At 43.5% G+C, this 12,815-nt stretch overlaps 1 protein-coding gene across 9 annotated transcripts in view; it reads left to right on the forward strand.

Annotated features, from left to right (window-relative positions):
- The first annotated feature begins 3,001 nt into the window (after positions 1-3,001).
- OSBPL3 (oxysterol binding protein like 3) overlaps positions 3,002-12,815 on the forward strand; it is a 95,446-nt gene continuing 85,632 nt past the window's right edge. For 3 of the 9 annotated variants that reach the window (XM_069773134.1, XM_069773125.1, XM_069773143.1), the window contains exon 1: positions 3,019-3,258. The gene's annotated coding sequence lies outside the window, so the exon portion shown is untranslated. Of the gene's footprint in view, positions 3,259-4,904; positions 4,992-12,815 lie in introns of those variants that run through there. The other 6 variants (XM_069773056.1, XM_069773085.1, XM_069773066.1 and 3 more) reach the window with 4 other exon arrangements.

Genomic DNA, 12,815 nt, shown 5'->3' on the forward strand with positions numbered 1-12,815 from the left:
ATGTACACAACTCTCTTGCTGCTCACACCTTCTTGGCCACAACCATATTGATAAATATATTCCTCTGCTGTAAATGTAGAAGCTCTTCACAGGTCTTACTTGTCTTAGTTGTTCAGCTCAAACCACAGGACATAACTTGTATCTCCTAATGAGCCTTTCTCTGTCTGGTCCATATACATGGTATGGAAGCTTGTCCACTCAGAGGAGACTAAGATTGCTTAAACATGAAACATCATTGCATTGAGTACAATAGAGATGCAGTAATTATTTTCACCTAATAATTAAAAAAAAAGAAATCTGGAAATCAAAAGACAATCCCTTTTATTGCACCACTGGAAACATTATTGAGAACTGTCTTTACAAAACCACAGGAAAGAGCAAGCTAAAAGGACACACAAAGTGGTAAATTCAGGCCATGTAATTTAATTCTGAATTATATGAGATCAAAGGGAAACTGAATTAAAAAAAAATACCTGTTGGATTATGCAGAATGGAGTTCCTCTTAATAGCTCTGGAAAGATTGTGGTGTCATGAGGCTCCATCACTCAGAACAGAAAAACCAAAGAGCAAGGATAAATTGAAGGTTAAGTGCATGGTGCTGAGGAACACCCTAACCACCTTCCTTTTACTATTATAAACTGGATGGGCTTGTGTTGATGGATCTATTAAGAAGGAAAAACAGCCACCTGTATTCAGGCAGAGGCTTTCTGCCTGTATATTTCCCCTGACCTGTACAACCGTCTTGTATTTTGCCATCGCAGTTAACAGACTGTCACTATTTCTCTGTGTGTTGATTTTCTAACAGAAAGAATGATCTTATTCTCAAAGGGCTGCCTATTAATTTATTTCTAAACTTTTCTTTAGCCCAGGAAAAAAGACCACTCCAATATTTTTTCATTGTTTCTGTTCAACAGAAGAGCAGAACAAAAGGAAAGGAAACAAAGCCTGAAATCCATAGAAACAGCAAACTCTTTCCTGATGAAACTCCAGTGAAACAATTTAATACAGCACAAAAAACCGGTGCTCAGTCCATGTTTTTTGCTGTGATGGAACACAGGAACAGTAAATGTCCTAAATATTTCAGGAAGCTCAAATAACGCAATGTCTATACAGCAGGACTCAAGATGGAGATTTGGGACTAGAAAAGAATTTTATTTTTGCTTTGTTCATTTCTTTTTCATTGCAGGGCCTGGAGACTGTACGTCCTCAGGGATCCACCCATTCCTTTCTAAATCAAGAGGTGATCTGAGTTTGGTTTCAGCGGGAGCTGGAACAGGCCGCACATGCATGGGAAACATTGCTACCTAACAGTATGTTGTTACATCATGTGATCACTAGAAAGGTGTACCAGCAACATATTCCAGTTGCCTAATTTTGCCTTAACTGATCTGCTGCTGCAGGCTATTTGGTGCCTTTAGTTCAACAACTGTGCTCTTTAAAAGGACACTGCTAATTTTGTCCTAGAACTTGTCTTTATAAAAACAAGCTTTTATAAAACCTGAACCTAAGGAATTGCTATATGCTAATGTTAAATTCCAGTTTGCACCCTGACAAATACCCGCTGGCAATGCCTGAACTCCCATACAGCAGCAACTTGAAGCTACGTTAAACGATATAATCAAAACTAAAACTGCTTCTGTTGCTTTTCTTCAGCTTTGTTGCTTGATGCTGACCAAAACATCACTGCCTGAGTTTTCATTGCGTAGGCAGCATCCCCTTAAGCTATCATCAGGCTGTACGGCTACAGTCAGCAGCAGAGGCAACTGAAGCCCTCTCTGCTGTAGTAGCACGCTGGCCAGCTCTGAAAGCAGCATTCGAGGCGTTCGAGTCGCTTTGGTGCCTCTATGGTTTGGGAAGCCTCCACTGGATAGCGTTCTTAATAAATGTGATACTCTGTGGTGTCTCTCGTGCCCTTGTAAGATTTCATTCAAAGTGCAAGGTACTACTCCCGGGTTATGCTACCACAAGTCCCCATCCATGAGTACCCTCTCCACCTTTTGGCATGTCACTTGAGCTTGCTTTTTCAAGTGCTTCTGCTCTTTTCTAATGCAGTATGAAAGGTATCAATGAAGGAAAGGGTTTCTCTTTCCCCATAATCACTGCAGCTGAGAAAAGCAGCAAGTTCCGAATGGAATCGAAAAGCAGCTGATCAGTTTTGAGGCTGAGTAGGGAAATCAGGGTGGTTCTTCCCGCCCCCCTCCCTTTCTCCTAAGTGGGGATTAAATCGCACTTTGTAAATAAAAACTGTGTGAATTGTGTGCCGGGTCACATCCCGTCTACGTCCTCGGAAGCAGTAATAATTTTGGAAAGACTTAGCGCCCACATTAAACGGTTCGGGGAAGCAGTCCAGAGCGCTTCTAACGGCTTGGATCTAGTTAGTCATTCAGGTTGTTTCTTTTTAAATAAGACCCAGAGGAACCGGCTAATTTTAGGACGCCGGTGCGGGGCGGGGGGAGGCGGAGGGGGGCGGGCAGGGGTGTTTCTCTCCCCCCGGAGGAAGCCCGTCCCGAGGCGGCGGGCGCGCTCCCCGGTCGTTGACCCCCTCTGGCCGTTGTGGGTGCGGCGACCCCCGGACGAGCTCTCCCTGCCGGCGCCCGCCCGCCCGTCGCTGCGAGGGCGCGGGAAGCCGCTCCCCCGGGACGGGGCGGCTGAGGCAGCCATGGCTCCCCCGGCTCCCGCAAGGCCGGTGCGGGATCAGATCAGCTCCGCGCCTCGCCCCGCCCGCGGCACCGCGTGCCCTGCCCTGTCCTGTCCCGTCCCAGCTGCTTAAGGCCGGCTGGCGGGCTCAGCCCCGGCTTAGCCCGGGGCTCCTGTCCCCGCGTCCCCTCAGGGACCGCTCCCCCACCTGTCCGCCGGGCGCCGCCCGTGACGTCATGGAAACACCCCCTTCCCTCGCCCCAACGGCCGAGGAGGGCGGGCGGGAATAACGCCTCCTTAGCACGGGGCGGCGGGGGGGGGGGGGTGAACGGGCGCTTCCCGTTGGTCAGGGCGGCTGCCAATCGAGCGCGACGGTCCCGCCCCCGGTCCCTCTCGTGGATGTTCCCCAGAATTCGAAGCGAGCGGAGGTATTGCTCCGCGCGCCCCCGCCCTCCCCGCCGGGACCGGCGCAGGTAGAGCGGCTCTTTATGGTTGCGCTTGTCGCTCCCGCCCGACTCCTTCCTCCCTCCTTCTTGCTGGCTGCGGGGCGCCGCTGCCCGGGGGCCATGGCGGGGGCGCCCGGCGAGCGGTAGCTCGGCCGGCGGCAGGTGAGGAGCTCAGGTGGGCGTCCGGGCGGGGCCGGCGGCCACGGGGCCGCTTCCCCACCGCGCTGTAGTAGACGGAGGGAGGGCGGCGCGGCGAGGCGTAGTGCCCGGGTGGGCGGGTGGCGGTTGCGGCCCCCCTCGCTGAAGCGCCACGGCGTGCCGGTAGTCCGCGGGGCGAGGCGGAGGGGGGGTGGGGGTGGCCGCCGGCGAACTCAGCAGGCGAGAAAAGTGGGGTTTTACCACATAAAAAGCACCTTTCTCACCCGGCTCGCAGCGAGAACCCCGAGGGCTGCTGGCCAGGGCGCGGGCGGGCGGGCGTCTGCAGCTGTCGCAGCGCCTTAGCCCCGGCGCCTCCCGCCTGCCCCGCCGAGCCCGCCTCCGGTCCCCTCCTGCGGCCGTCGGGGTCCCCGGCCGCGCCGTACAGCCCCGGAGCGGGCAGTCTGTTCCGGAGCGGCAGCGAACTTAAAACACCTTCCCCTGCTTCGGGAGGGTGGTGCTGAGGGTTGCTCATCATTTAACTCCCGGTGCGCGCCGAGACGGAGCGAGTTCCAGTTAAACCGTGATACGCCGGGCAGCCGCTCCCCAGGCGCAACCTCCCGGGCGGAGAGGTGGCTTTCCCGGAGGGGTGGGCAGGGACAGGTCTCCCCGCTTGCTGCGTGCTCTGGGGAATCGAGTTGGCAGCCGGCTGGCTGTTAAAAGTAACTGCAGAAGTCTCGGGCGTGTTTGCAAAGCCGTCGCTCTTGTCTAAATCTGTGGTCGTGTAAAATAAAAAATGCCACCGTTATTTTTTTTTTTCTTCTTGCCCACATCTTCAAGAAAATAGGTTAATTAAATCCAGCCACTTCACTTTCCAGGTTGTTTTAATTTCCATTTGAGGACGAATTAGGCAATATGAGCATTTAAATACTCTATTACTTGAAAAGTGTTTGGTACAGTTCACTGATAGTGAAGTACTCTTCACTGACACTTGCTGATTTATTTTTACTAGGAGATTATCTAGAATGGCTAGAGAAAGGGCATTTAATAAATTCACTCCTTCCTTGTAAGGTAATTTGTCTGCCTTACATTTTTGTCCTAGGCCTCTAATGATGGTAACTGTGTTTTTCCTTCTCCCCTTTCTTGAGAAGGGACACAGGGAACAGTTGGTTGTTGCTTTATCCCTTGATTTTCATTGATTAATTATAGAGTTCAGGATGTTTCACTCTACATAATTTCAGCAGAGCTTGTAAGTCCGGTTTGGGTATTTAAAGCAAGTGTTTTTGTGGATGTTTTCTGTAAAGCCATGAGTAACAACAGTTTTAATTTCCATGAGCTTTGTTTTTTATTGTTGGAAATGTTTAAAAAGAAAACCTTAAGTAATATTCCCTAGTCTGTACTCCCAATAGATTAAGCTAAATATTTTCCACTGTGGCTCCTAGTCTGTCTACAAAGCAATAGCATTCACAATTCTTTATTCTCTTTTCCTTTACTTTGATATCCCCGTCCCCACATACTGTTAGGCCCATTTATGTCCTCTCTTACCATTTTGTACAATATCTGGCTTTGTATGCAGGAAAGGTGGGAGGGGAGTTTTAGGGATTGGAGGTGCTCTCTGTGTGTGAGTGTGGATGTGTGTGCGTGCACTGAACAGTTGTGGTTGGGCTGAAATTACCAGCGTGTTCACCAGGGACAGGAAGTCATGGTGAGGCTCAGCTGGAGTCTGCTTATTGCGACGCTGCATGTGTAGCTGGCTCATTCACTTTTGCAAATGTAAGTATACTGTATTTTATCCAAAACCTTATTTGGTTTTTTTTATAGCTGTGCGTATGTCATTGTACAGAATTGGGTCTAGTTCAAACTGCATCCATTATAAATAGATGTATGTCAGACTAACAAGCTTTCCTTCATTTGTTGCATTCTGTAGGTTTTGTTACATGCTGTGTAGAAAGTAGAGTGGAATAGGGCATTATTCTGGTAGTCTGGGATCTTATGGTTTCTAACTGTAAAGCTGAGTTTTCAGTTGCTACAAACAGTGCTGTTAGCAATTTATATATGAGCTACGTTTTCAACAGGAAGGATTTTCTCATTTTGTAGCTAATATATTTTAGACTTAAATTTGATTTGCTTTAATGTGCATTTCAAAAAAAAGCAGTAATGAACAAGGCAGCAGAATGAGTATTGGACTGTGCAGTCATGGGGTACTTTTATACGTCAGAAGCAGCATAGTATTTATATCAGCATATTTTGATCTCATTGAAGTCAGTAGAAATTTCTCAGTTGATTTCAATCTTGTTAAGATTTGACTCACCAAAGATGTAAAGTTTTGCTGGTAAAGGCTAGGGGATACTGTGATACACCACTGCTAAGGAAGCCAAAGAAACTTCTAGGAGAATCTAATTGCCTTTTCCTGTATCAAGTTTCCGTTAATAGGATGCAGATACTGTGAGATCTGACAAACAACTCTTCACACTGGGACTAACGTGCTTCTGTTACCAAATTGACCCAGCTCTGCTCTTTGAGATGCTGGATTTTCACATTGGTCTTCTGCATTTGTGGTTGTGCTCAAGCAGCATACTTTGGGGGACAGACATTGTTTTAAGTCTCCTGCAGTGGTCACTTGTCGTACAAGTACATAAATCCTTGAATACTGTGCCTTGAAATACATGTTTTGTTGCTTTAGTTTCTCGTTTGTCTGAAGGACAAGGAGCTTTTGTGTATGTAATGTTCTGTCTGGTTGTGGGTACTTGTCCTTAGTCTGCTGACACAAAATATATCTCCTTGATGTTAATTTCTAATTACCTTAGAGCAGGTTTGCTGTCTGCCTTCAAGGCTGAGTGATGTGGGTGTTGATGCTAATGAATATGGCAATCTAGGTAAACTTGGAAACATAATAGCTAAGAAAAAGTATAGCTGTGGGTCTGATCCTGGGAGGCAGGCTATCTGTAGCTCCTCATGCTTTCAATCTGTTTTAGCTTGTTGCTTATGCAAAGTTCTTGAAGCTGTTTGTGACTTTCACGTAGTGCATGTGTTCAGAAATAGCAGATTCTATTACATATGAAGTTATGACATGAATTAACACAGTGTTGGAGTAGTGGTTTTGGAGCTCTGTCAACATGAAACTCATGGCACATTGTTGCAAATTGCTTGAAACCTTTAAAAAAAAGCTGAGGACAGCCTCAGTGGAGGAAGAAAACAGAAAACTTGCACAAATTCTTTCTGATTTTCTGTATTCAGGTGTCCCAACTGACATAATTGTTAAATGATCAGAGGTTTTTTTTTTAATACGAATTCAATGGCAATTCTGGTACCTGCCTTGTTAGTAGAAGCAGTGAGCGCTCTAAGAAGTGGTTAGCTGAGACCAAGAAATGCATTCAGTCAGTTCAGCCCAGCCTCTACTGTCCTGCCTGTCTGGTGTGTCAGAACAGCACTGACTCAGTGCAGGCTCCTTGGGGTAGAAGTCACGTGTTAGTGTGTAGCACTAAGCATGGCAGTCCTTAATCCTATTTCAGTGTCTGGGTTCTTGGTGATGCTAACCACAAAAGTAAAGAAGTGGAGTCAAGCAGCTTTTGATGTGGAGGGTGCTAAGTGATTTTTGCAATGCTTTTTTGCTAATGATTCACAGCCTTTGGATTAAGGTTATTCTAGATGTGGCTCTTGACTCTTTTTCTATGGAAAATAAGTACTGATGAGCATGACTTGGCAGGAAACCCTGTTATGTGCAACAAGAGGGAGGAATAAGAGCAAGAACTGATTTTCACTGACCTCTGAGCCCTGAGCTGGAGTAGTGCATTGAGAATTGCTATGAGTTTCTAGCTCTTGGAGAGATCTCCAAACTTACTAATTGTATATCTGTCTCTAAGACAGCCTGACATAAAGATAGTGGGTGCCTAATAGCATCTGGTAAGTCACAGAAGGAAGGCTGCAGATATGATTCTTTATGTGCCTCTGTGTGTTGCTTTTCAATTTTGTAACAGTTTAGACCGAATTTGAAAAATCCTTCCTTTGAAGTCATTGAATAGCATATTAGCCAAGCTCTGCATTCCTTCTCTGCCCAAGAGGTGTGTATATATATCTGTGTTTCTAGATTTCTCACTTTCAAGTCCAGTTGTTAAAGTACAAGTACTTGAACTGAAGATTCCCTCTTTAGTCTTTAAGTTGTGGGGTGTTGATGGGTAAATCATATTTAGGTTGGCAAACACAGCTGCTGCCATGTCAATACTTAATTATTTCCTTCTGGATTTTTTCTTTGCACACCTATGTTAACATAAGTGCCAAATCTCCCTTTCTTCTGCTTTCCAATGTAATGCATGAACTGGGAATTAAGGAGACTTTTCTTTTGATTCACCTTTCCATAATAGCAACTTTAAGTGATATCTTCAGATTCTGCCTGCATGTTGGTTGAGCTGAAACCTAAAAAACCATCACAGCAAAAACATGGTAGTATGTGGTGCTGCGGTTGTCATGCAGCACACTTGTATTTAACTGCTGTTCTTAGAGTGAAGATGGTAACAATACAAAATAGGAAAGGTGAGAAACAAATCCTTGTTTGTACCAGTGTTTATAACTATTGTGTTTAATGTAATGATTCCTGTTGGATTTCATAATGACTTTTTGTTTCCATTAAAAAAACCTGAAGCATTGGGCTTTCTGGCCATTCAGTATATCCTCTGATTAATGTTTTTGGGGTAGAATTCTGAAATGTTTCACTAGCTGAATGTACTCGTACTCTTCCCTCATCTTAATTTCTGCCAATTCTGTTATTACTGCTTGTGATGATACTGTAAAGGGTCTGTTATCACAAGTGACATCTCTTATCTGTTCTGGTGATCACTTGGGTCCCTTCCAGGGGACTCTGATCTGACTTACACCACTTTTTCTTGTGATTCTGAAGGCTTTTCATAGCCGCAGCATATGCATTGTTACTGTTCTGATTTTAGTCTGTTCCATTTTCATATAGTTGCTGGTGAAAATGAATGAAGCTCTTGGTCTCAATAGTTCCAATAAAGAACAACTGTGTGGGTATACTCCATTTGCCTTAAATGTTTACTACTTTCTGCCCAGAGAGTAGCTGAAATCATAGAAGAAACAATTTCTGAACAGCTTGTCAGTCACCAACAGAAGCATGTGCGCAGGAGACTTTATCCTTCTCAGTGCACAAGCCCATCTGTGTCATTGTTAATTCTGCTTGTTACAGAAGGTTAAGTCCTGCCCTTCAAGTTTTCACATGAACAGAGGAGGATATAGGTCTCTGGCACTACTTTCTTCCATCTTGCCAACCGCTCACATTAAAAAAAATTTGTTGCAGTGTCTCCCTCTTCTGCAAGATAATTGCTTTGTTAGTGTGTCTAGAAAAATAGCCCTGAGGAGGGATAAAGAGAGTTTCTTCATACTCTTGGTTCCCCAAGTGAAATGTACAATTCTTATTTTTACATAACTTTTGCTGTCCTGTCTGCAGTGGCAACATACGGCATTGAAACCAGCCTTGATAAGTTTTATTGTCAAAAGGGTTCTGCCACTGCCTCAGGCTGCGAGGCGTAATAGCAGCGTCTCCTCTGAACCTGATGCAGAACACGTCTTGCTCATACTGGCACCTGGGACATTGCTGGTTGCAACTGTATTGCTAGAAAAGAAGCTTGTTTAATAGTCTTATAAAATACTGTATTCTGAAGGAGAGTGAATGGTTCTATCATTTCTTTCTATATCCCTTGCTTGTGACCAATATAAGTGGAGATCCCCTAGAGAAAGCTTTGACAGCATAAACTGTGAATTTAAGTGCAACTTATAATGTAGGGGGGGAGGAGGGAGGAAGTTTTGCTATGAATGTGATTCAGTCACTGACTGTCTCGTATACCTTAAAAAAAGAAACAGCTAGTGTCTGTTAATCTTCTGTGGTACTGCTTGAGCACTTCAAAATAACAAAGTAAATAATCAGTAGCAATGGGAATCCCAAAGACATCCTAGTGATTACTGTTTGCATACTGGGGAGCTGATGAAGCTATCTCCAAAGGATGTGGGCTACTGAGTCTTTGCTAGTTTAAGATGACTGTGGTAGGAGTTTGTGGTGGCTTTCTCAGGTTCACTCCCTGATACGTTGCAGCTTACCAAAGGTAGGCAGGCTGGTGCTTGCTGAGAGATACCTTTCTACAATTTGGTAACTGTGGGTAGTTCCCCTCCTACAATTGGATTTATCTGTCTGTGCAGCTCAGTGGCACATGACCTCTCAATTCTTGGGAACTATGCAGCCGTTCAGGTAGCAGATGTTCTAAGAACTTGCTAGTCTATTTTGTTAGCAATGATTTCACCACCTCAAAAGAAGCAGGCCACCTAGCATGCATCACGCTATTTGGAGCTGGTATTATTGCTAAAAAATGGCAGGTCTTTGCTTTTTAAATAAGCAATAATGGAACAAAGAAAAAAAATAATAAGCAAAAGGTGTCATTAGGACTATGTCTGAAGATAAGATTTCTCCTTAACTTTTTTTTTTGCTAGTGAGTAAGAGTGATTAATAAGGCTCTGTGGTCTACCCTGTTGCTGTCATGTCCTGGAAACTTCTCAGAACTGTGTCTTACTTGCTGTTGCTGTTAAATAGGGTTAGTTGAATTGCTCAGAAGAGCCATGTTTAATTTCCTTAAAAGATAACATCCTGATAATGGATGTTTCCAATGTCACTTGTTAAGATATGTAACAGGACAGGACCAGAGGCACTGGGCACTGAAACACAGGAGGTTCCCTCTGAACATCAGGAAGTATTTTTTTTCACTGTGAGTGTGACTGAGCACTGGCGTAAGTTGCATGGAGATGATGTGGAGCCTCCCTCCTTGGAGGTATTCAAAAGCTGTCTGGACATGGTCATGGGCAGCCTCTTCTAGGTGACCCTGCTTGAGCGGGGGGTTGGACCAGATGACCTGCAGAGGTCCTTTCCAACCTCAACCACTCTGTGATAATTCTACTAGTGTATTTTGAAGTTTAGTGTAGTGCAACTCTTCTCTTCAAACTCTGTTAGATTGAGAAATGATTTTGGAAAAGCCGGTTGGAGTACTAGTGTTCTTTTCCAGTCTTGCCTGGGCCTTAACTGAGTCAATAAGCAACCCTGTGGTTGGGAGACAGGTCATCTTTCATACAGCAGGGTGCAACCTTTGTTGGAATAGGCTTTGTAGGGAGAATTGGTGGCGTCTGTCTGACAGAATTTGACTTCTAGAAATAGAACTAGAACTAATGGGGTTTGCTAATTTGCTGATAGTAAGGTCAGATAACAAAAAAAACTGTGTATGAAGAAAGGAGAATCTAGGCTAAATCTAGTCCTGTTATTGAACTCTAGTAACAACCATGTTGGGAAAGAAGAATTGATATTTCTTGTTTGTGTTCTGATTAAGGTTGAATAATGGAAGGAAAAGAATTTAGGTGTTGGTCTACAGGACTTTGTCATGTCTTGGCAAGAAAGCTACTGGTTTTTAAGAAGTTGTTTCAGTATGTGTACCCTTACTAGCATCAACAAATATTACTGAATAAAATGATGGATAGCTAAGATGTATCAGGGATCCTCATTTGTCTGCCACTGTGGTATCTGTACCACTGCTAGGCTGAGCGGGCACCCAGCTAGGTTTAGATTTCTGGACTGGGTGTAAGGGGTTATTTTGCCATGTTATTCTTAGCCTTCCATCCAAAGAACAGATCTAAAGGGAAATGAAATCTAAAGTTTTGGTGTGAGCAAAATATTGAGCCAAAGTATTGTGATTGATTGTTGTTTTCCTTAACTGAATGGTACTGATGATTGTGGGGGGTTTTTTTGTTTGTTTTTTTTTTTTTTTTTTTTTTTTACTGAGTGACCTAGCTAGGAAGTAACAATTCAAAGCTCTTATTCTACTACCACAGCTGCTGAAATTCAGGAAGGATAAAACCCATTTATTCTTTCCTGTTGCTTAAAAAAAAGTGGTATCATTGAGTTCATTTGCAGATTTGTTACTGTCCTTCAAATCCACTTATCTCATCTGCAAGGCATTAAAACCAGAAGCACTCAGTAGTATGATAACCTTCTAAACATTGTAAAACTAAGGCTCTCTTACTAAATATCTCCCAGTGCTTAGAGAATCTCAAATTGTTGAGAAAGCAGAACTTATTGAGGTAGGGAACTGCTCGGTGATGGTGAATAAACAAAGTTTTTGCCTTTTAGCTGATGTCCACTTTGTTTTGTTGAAACAAGCTTTTTAACATCCTATTTCTTAGAATAAGAATAAAAATGCACTGCTACAATCATGGTTTTTCATTCAATTCACTGAATAAATATAGAATTTCATTGCAGATTTGGAGATAAGATGTTAGAATTTTCCACGGGATAGCTGAATCATAGGCTTTTCTCCCCCCCCCCCTTCTTCATTTCACAGCTTATTTTCCTCTGTATAATACTATATTGTACTCTACTATTTGAAGTTCAGCAGGATCAACACTTCCACTTGAAAATCAACAGCAGAGTCATTGCCAGGATGTCACTTTGGCAGATGAGACTTATTGTTTGTTTACTTGTTTTTTTTCTAAAAGAAAAAAAAAGTATTGTCAGGTTTTCACAAAATGGAGTATTTGATAAGGGTGACTTGTAAAGTTGGGTTTTTTTGTTTGTTTGTTTGTTTTCCTTTATTGCAGGAACACTTAAGTATACAAGGTCACTTTCTTCTGCCATGTTGTCTGCATGCAATTGCTGATGTACTGAAGATCCCTTACTGGTGATAAGTTTACATTTTTAAAAGATCAAATTTCAAGTAATGGGACACCATTGAATATTTTTAAATGCATACAAGGTCATTGTTTTCATCAGGCAGGCTTTAATAATCTGCTTTTAGTCCTAGTTGATTAGTTTGAGCTGAGTAGGGAAGATGCAACTTCCCATTTATTTCTAGCTGTATTGTCAGCCATCTCTTTATTCTTAAACAAGTGACTTCCTTAATTTCATAGTAATTCCGTGGTAGAATGGTGGCTGTATCTCGGTATCATCATGTGACTGAGTGTTCTCACTTTAGGAAATGTTTGTGGGGCTTGCTGTGGTGGTGACTGCTTCCTACTTGAAGAGGCTTAGGAAATCTTGGTTCCTGAGGCATAGCTCAGCATTTGAAAACATACACATTTTCCTAACTGTGGATGCCATTTCAGTCTTGATAATCCAGACTCAATGACAGTTCACATTGAACTACCAAATGTTGCTTGCCAAATGAGCTTGCATTATTTACTTCAATATGACTAGAATGCATGGTTAGCATAAATGCACCCTCTATTCAGTGCAGGATGAGTTGTTTGCTTCTGGTTTTCACAAATTAAACTATTAAGTAGTAGTTCAGTGTGCAGAACCCTTCTGCAAAAGGATCATCTTTGCTTTCTGTTAAGTGAATTTTATGTTCTAAACAAAAAAAAAGTTTGTCCCTTGAATATTAGGAAGATGTAATGCCCTTCTCACTCTTGCTTGTCTCCCAGCACTCACATTTTTTGTGAACTTGAAGTCTTGAGGGATTTCTCATTCTTAATATCATTGCTCAGCAGTCCGCAAGTGCATTGCCACTTGATCCACCTTGTGATGGGTTACTTAAGAAGAGAGGTGTAGGCTGTGCA

Source organism: Haliaeetus albicilla, chromosome 2 (assembly GCF_947461875.1).
Source record: "Haliaeetus albicilla chromosome 2, bHalAlb1.1, whole genome shotgun sequence".
Lineage (NCBI taxonomy): Eukaryota > Metazoa > Chordata > Aves > Accipitriformes > Accipitridae > Haliaeetus > Haliaeetus albicilla.